The sequence below is a fragment of the Nicotiana tabacum genome, chromosome 24, assembly GCF_000715075.1.
Source record: "Nicotiana tabacum cultivar K326 chromosome 24, ASM71507v2, whole genome shotgun sequence".
Taxonomy (NCBI): Eukaryota; Viridiplantae; Streptophyta; class Magnoliopsida; order Solanales; family Solanaceae; genus Nicotiana; species Nicotiana tabacum.
Window position 1 is genome coordinate 81994727 of NC_134103.1, and position 7561 is coordinate 82002287.

A 7561-nucleotide genomic window follows, 5' to 3' on the forward strand; every position below is an offset into this window, starting at 1 on the left:
ATAACATCATCAGTGGAGAAATGGCCAACATGGTAGGGCAAGTGTTGGAAAGACACAAGATCACTTTTCATGAAGATGAGTTACCACCATAAGGACTGAGTCACAACAGGGCACTGCATATCATAGTGCAGTTTGAGGACAAATTCATTGCCAGGGTCCTGATAGATGGGGGTTCGAGTCTCAACATCTGTCCACTAACTACTTTGAAAAGGTTGGGTAAGGATATGCATGAGATACGAGCAGGAAGTATGAATGTGAAAGCATTTGATGGGTCTCAAAGTGCCACAATTGGGGAGACCAACCTCAGCCTACAAATGGGCCCAACTTGGTTTGATGTTGAGTTTCAAGTGTTGGACATATCTGCTACCTACAACCTATTGTTGGGACGACCTTGGATACATATCGCTGGGGCCGTAGCTTCTACTCTACATCAGGTCGTAAAATTTGAGTGGAACCATCAGGAAGTGATCATCCATGGAGACGGAAGTAATCTCATTTATACCAATCAGATTGTTCCGATCATCGAGAATAGAAGGAAGTTGGGTGGAGAAACATACCATCGTATCGAGCGCGTCAACACAATTGAGAAACACAAATGGTGGAGCAGTAAGATAGAAAGCATACTGTCATGGACACGGTATGAACCCGGCAAGGGTCTCGGCAAGAATCTCCAGGGGATCACCAAACCGATACAGCTAAAGCGTCATGGCACAACCTTTGGGCTCGGGTATGAATACACCTGGAAAGAGAATCAGAATTGGTCGCCACCATGGAGTGGTCCTTATTACCCTCTAGAACAACCAGTACCACATTTGCACTAGTCATTTCATCAAGCTGGCATGATGTGGGGGTCCGAAGAAGATGAAGTTTTAGCAGACATAAGGAATTTGTTTCTGGATGATGAAGACATGGATTGCAGTGTGATAGTTGCGGGGGGGGAGGAGGACCTTATTATTCAAATCGTGGAGAAGGGATCTGTTCTCAAGAACTGGACTGCTGCACCATCAAGGGCCCGTCGAATTCCTGGGTAGCGTGGCAATTAGCATCATTTATTTTTGAAAGCAATTTTATGAGCATCTAAAACATTTTCAGTATTTTGTTTTAAGCATATTTTGTTTCGAAATAATTGCTCGAGTCATCGAGCCGTACTTGTTTGACGTTTTCAAGATTTATCTAATGCATTGTCATTTTTAATATTTATTATTATTCTTTACACTTTTTCTCTACAGCATTATTATTACCTATCCCGACGAATTTGGGACTGTGACATGTAATGAGACAACGCAACGTAAAGATAGTGATTCAGAGGATCTGGAAGAGGATGTAATACCTGAAGAAATTGTCAGAGAAGTGGAAAATTTTGAAAACAAGCCTAAGTTCAATTTGGATGAGACTAAAACAGTTAATTTGGGAGACTCCGATACAGTCAAGGAAATGCGTGTAAGGATTCACCTATCACCATCAGAGAAGGAAAAGTACATCCAATTCCTGAAGGAGTATGAAGACATCTTTGCATGGTCTTACAATGATATGACTGGTCTGAGCACATCCATAGTGGCTCACAAATTACCCACCGATCACATGTGTCCACCAGTGAAACAAAAGCTCAGACAATTCAAGCCAGATATGAGTTCGAAAATAAAAGAGGAAGTCACCAAGGAAATCAAAGCCAAGGTCCTCAGAGTGGTTGAGTATCCGACCTGGATGGCTAACATTGTGCCGGTTCCAAAGAAAGATGGGAAGGTCAGAGTGTGTGTCGACTATCGGGATTTAAACAGAGAAAGTCCCAAAGATGATTTTCCTTTGCCCAATATACTCATACTGATTGACAACTGTGCCAAGCATGAACTTCAATCCTTTGTGGATTGCTTCACGGGATATCATCAGATCTGGATGGATGAAAAGGATGCCAAAAAGACAGCCTTTATTACACCATGGGGAGTAAATTGTTACAAAATGATGTCATTTGGCCTAAAGAATGCTGGAGCCACTTATATGAGGGTCATGACAACCATTTTCCATGACATGATACATAAGGAGATAGAGGTGTACGTGGACGATGTCATCATCAAATCTAAAAAGGGTACAAATCACATAGCAGATTTGAGGAAATGTTTTGATCGACTTCGAAGGTACAACCTGAAATTGAACCCCGCAAAGTGTGCCTTAGGAGTCCCTGCTGGAAAACTGCTAGGGTTCATCGTCATCCACCGAAGAATTAAGCTAGACCCGTCAAAGGTCAAGGCTATCCAAGATTTGCCACCTTCGAAGAACAAGAAAGATGTGATGAGTTTCTTAGGGCGTCTCAATTACATCAACCATTTCATAGCACAATCAACTGTGATCTGTGAACCGATTTTCAAAATGTTGAAGAAAGACGATGCAACAAGTTGGACTGAAGAGTGCTAGAAAGCCTTTGACAAGATCAAGGAATATTTATCCAAACCACATGTTCTGGTCCCACCGGAACCTGGGAGACCTCTGCTACTCTATTTATCTGTACTAGATGGGGCTTTCGGCTGTGTCTTGGGACAACCTGATGAGACGGGAAGAAAGGAGCAGGCCATATACTATCTGAGTAAGAAGTTCACACCCTACGAAGCATGATATTCTTTGCTGGAATGCACCTGTTGCGCTTTGACATGGATAGCTCAAACGTTGAGGCACTACTTTTGTGCCTACACCACATATCTCATATCAAGGATGGATCCGCTAAAATACATCTTCCAGAAACCCATGCCTACGGGAAAGTTAGCAAAATGGCAGATATTACAAAGTGAGTTCGACATCATCTATGTAACTCAGAAGGCGTTCAAAGGTCAAGCATTGGCGGATCATCTGGCAGAAAATCCTGTAGACGGAGAATACGAACCACTGAAAACGTATTTTCCCGACGAAGAGGTATCATTCGTAGGAGAAGATATCACCGAAGCCTATGATAGTTGGAGAATATTCTTCGATGGGGTTGCAAATTTCAAAGGAGTGGGTATTGGAGCAGTTTTAGTGTCAGAAACAGGTCAACACTATCCAGTATCTGCAAAACTCAGGTTTCCATGTACTAACAATATGGCAGAATATGAGGCTTGCATCTTGGGACTCAGGTTGGCCATTGACATGAACGTTCAGGAGTTGTTGGTGATTGGAGATTCTGATCCCTTGGTACATCAGGTTTCAGGAGAGGGGGCCACGAAGACCACAAAGATATTACCATATATGTACTGTGTACAAGAGTTGATGAAGAGATTCACAAAAATAGAGTTCAAACATGTTCCGAGAATCCAGAATGAGTTCGCAGATGCATTGGCCACTTTATCTTCCATGATACAACATCCAGACAAGAATTTCATCGATCCTATCCCAGTAGAGATTCATAATCAGCTAGCTTTTTATGCTCATGTTGAAGAGGAAATGGATGAAAATCCATGGTTCCACGACATCAAAGAATATTTGGCAAAAGGATAGTACCCGGAGCTCGCAAATCATACTCAGAAACGCACACTCTGAAGATTATCCAACCACTTCTTCCAAAGCGGAGGAATTCTATACAGAAGGACTTCATATCTGGGATTATTACGGTGTGTCGACACCAAGGAAGCATCCAAATTGCTCAAAGAGATACATGCCGGAACTTGCGGACCACACATGAATTGCTTTGCCTTAGCTAAGAAGATATTAAGAGCAGGATATTTTTGGATGACTATGGAAACAAACTGCATCAAGTATGTCCAAAAGTGTCATCAATGCCAAGTACATGCTGATATGATATGAGTGCCACCCAATGAACTCAATGCAACAAGTGCACCTTGGCCTTTCTCCGCTTGGGGGATGGATGTCATCGGTCCAATCGAACTCGCCGCTTCAAATGGGCACAAGTTCATTCTAGTGGCCATAGACTATTTCATGAAACGGTTTTAAGAGGCATCTTACAAGGCTATAACTAAGAAGGTCATCGTAGATTTTATTAGGGATCGTATTGTTTGTCGGTTCGGGGTGACGGAATCAATCATCACCGACAACACCGCCAACCTTAACAGTGATTTGATGAGATCCATGTGTGAAACCTTCAAGATCAAGCATAAGAATTCCATAGCATACAGGCTGCAAATGAATGGAGCTGCAGAAGCCACCAACAAGAACATCAAGAAGATATTGAGGAAGATGGTAGATAATTACAAACAGTGGCACGAGAAGCTACCGTTTTCTCTGCTCGGATATCGTACCACGGTTCGCACATCAACTGGGGCAACTTCTTATTTGTTGGTACTGAAGCGGTTATCCCTACGAAGTAGAAATCCCTTCTCTGAGAATCATACAAGAAGCTGAGTTTCGCGACGTAGAATGGGTACAGAGCCGATATGAGCAACTGGCCCTCATTGATGGAAAAAGAATGAGTGTAGTATTTCACGGTCAACTTTACCAAAACAGAATGGCCAGAGCTATCAACAAAAGGGTCAGACCTAGACAATTCACACCGAGGCAGTTGGTGCTTAAGCGGATCTTCCCGCATCAAGATGAAGCCACAGGGAAATTTTCACCCAATTGGCAAGGGCCCTACATGGTTCATCGAGTACTAACAGGAGGGGCACTTATACCTGTAGAAATGGACGGAGAAATTTAGCCAAAATCTATCAACTCAGACGCAGTCAAGAGATACTATGTTTAGGATTGTTTACATTTCTTCATCTGATGTAACTGAACTATGCTTGACTTGATTCCCGTTTAAGAGGGGATACATAGGCAGCCATGTGGGTTTGGTCACATCTTAATAAAATCTTCATTTTGCCATGATCAGAAAACTAGGGCAGAATTTTGAGGAGGACCCTCAAAATTCTAAAGTAAGTTCAGCCGACATCGTCATACACGGAACAGCTAAAGTATTGCATTTAAACTGGGGCGAAATTTTGAGGGGAACCCTCAAAATTCTAAAGCAAGGAGGTCGCAATGTCTCTAAAATATGCCACAGTCACCGGTTCATCTAAATTATTTAAAATCACATACTACTACATTTCAAATAACTATATTTATCAAATGCATGCATATTTTTCAAAAACTTCATTTATGTGACAGCCAGATGCTACCCAGGGTAACTCAAACATGGCCTCAAGACAGGAGCAAAGGCAAAACAGAAGACAAAAACACAAACCAACCTTCCCCCACAAAACTCACAATTTTTCTTTGGATGCAGGCACGATAAGACAATAATAATCGCAGATACATCGAATCACTACCTTCATGACAACAAGTTACCAAACGCAAACACTTCCGGCTAAGAAATACTTTACTTTCCCACTGTCACTCATAAGGCTAAACACTGTCTTTCCCTGCATGAGACTAATTATTGTCTCCTATTTGCATGAGGCTAAGCATTGCCTTCCTAATTGCATGAGGCTAAGTATTGCCTTTCCTTGTATGAGACTAAGCAGTGTCTCCTATTTGCATGAGGCTAAGCATTGCTTCCTTAACTGCATAAGGCTAAGCATTACCTTTTCCGCATGATACTAAGCATTGTCTCATATTTGCATGAGGCTAAGAGTTGCCTCCCTAATTGCATAAGGCTAAGCATTTCCTTTCCTTGCATGAGACTAAGCAGTGTCTCCTATTTGCATGAGACTAAGCATTGCCTCCTTAACTACATAAGGCTAAGCATTGCCTTTTTCGCATGAGACTAAGCATTGTCTCCTATTTGCATAAGGCTAAGCATTGCCTCCTTAACTACATAAGGCTAAGCACTGTCTTTCTTTGCATGAGACTAAGCAGTGTTTCCTATTTGGATGAGGCTAAGCATTGCCTCCTTAACTGCATAAGGCTAAGCATTGCCTTTGCCGCATGAGACTAAGCATCGTCTCCTATTTGCATGAGGCTAAGCACTGTCTCCTTAACTGCATAAGGCTAAGCATTGCCTTTCTTTGCATGAGACTAAGCATTATCTCTTATTTGCATGAGGCTAAGCCATGCCTCCCTATTTGCATAAGGCTAAGCCCTGCCTCCTTAATTTCATAAGGCTAAGCATTGTCTTTCCTTCATGAAGCTAAGCACTGCTTCCCTTACTTGCATGAGACTAAGCATTGTCTCTTCTTCCTGCATGAGGCTAAGCATTGCCTCTCTAATCCCACAAGGCTAAGCACTGCCTTTTCCTCATGACTAAATGCTATCTCCATTATGCCATCTAAGACCTAGCATTATCCTCTACTCATCCAGGGCTAAGCATTGCCCTCATCTTACCCAAGATTAAGCCTTGTCTTGTCTCATCTTCGCATACAGCCAAACATCATATTTTGCATTTCATGGGCTGAAATATCGCCATTTTTTCCAAAAGGCGTCATGGTCTAAAGGCATCATCCTCATAGCCGGAAGACACCATTCCATGGCCCAAAGATCTCTTAAAAGTGCACATCATTATTCAAAGGCGTCATGGTTCGGAGGCACCATTCTCATGGCCCGAGGACGTCATTGCATGGCCTGTGAATCCCTTATCACATGATTTATGGCCCAGGACGTCATGGTCTAAGGACACCATCCTCACCGTCCAAAGACAACCCTCATGGTCCGAAGGGAATCTACATCATGTTTAAATTCTCGCAATAATCCATATATACTTGTATGCATCGTGTTTTAAGTTTTGCAGGTAATCCAGGAAGTAACCGTTCTCCTAACGGGAGCAATCTTCGCTCCGATTTCCGTTCAATATTCACATCCTGTAATTATTTCAAACATAACCGACCACCATCAATTACCCGTCTTTTACTCTATGACCGTTCAGATATTTGCTCAGTGATACATCCATAACGTTTCAAATTCGTATTCATGACTTCGCATAAATTCATCCGATACTATCCTACCCAAAGGAACCCTTTTTGAAACATACGACCATTCCTATAACAACTTCATGCGTTTCGTTCACCGTTGGATCCAGAACTACACATGGCCTAATTTCCATAACACCAGGGATATGTAGGCAACTCAGGAACCAGGGTTCAGCCCCCATTTTTCAAATAACATCATCCTTCATTCAATTCGGCCAAAATTGGTCATCATTTTCTTTACCCGACAACTCTTTCATGATTTCCGGGTAAATAGGGGCAGTTGTTGTTACTCAATTTTGCCCTCATATATTTTCAAATAAGTGCATATGCTTGCAAAACATTAACTTGCATCATTATTTAATTTACAAGATTTATGCAAGCATCTTCTATAATATTTCATAATTTTTAGAGCTTTTAAATTAATTTTTATATTTAAATTGCTTGAATAATTATTAATTATTCCTTCAAATTATTTTGTGATGACTCAATTACCTAAATCCTTATTTTGCATCTATAATATTTGCTTCAGGTATTTACTTTTTTTTTATAATTACATTAGTATTTTCAGGCTATTTGCATAATTTTGCAATAATAGCCTATATTTTACAATTGTATTGCATTTTTTATTTCATTCAGGGTCAAAATAATATCTTATATTTTTATAATCTTTTACTATTGTTTTAAGGTATTAAATTGCATAAACAGCATTTTTATAATTTATTTAACTATTTTATTAAAATATGTTTTCCCTTAATTTC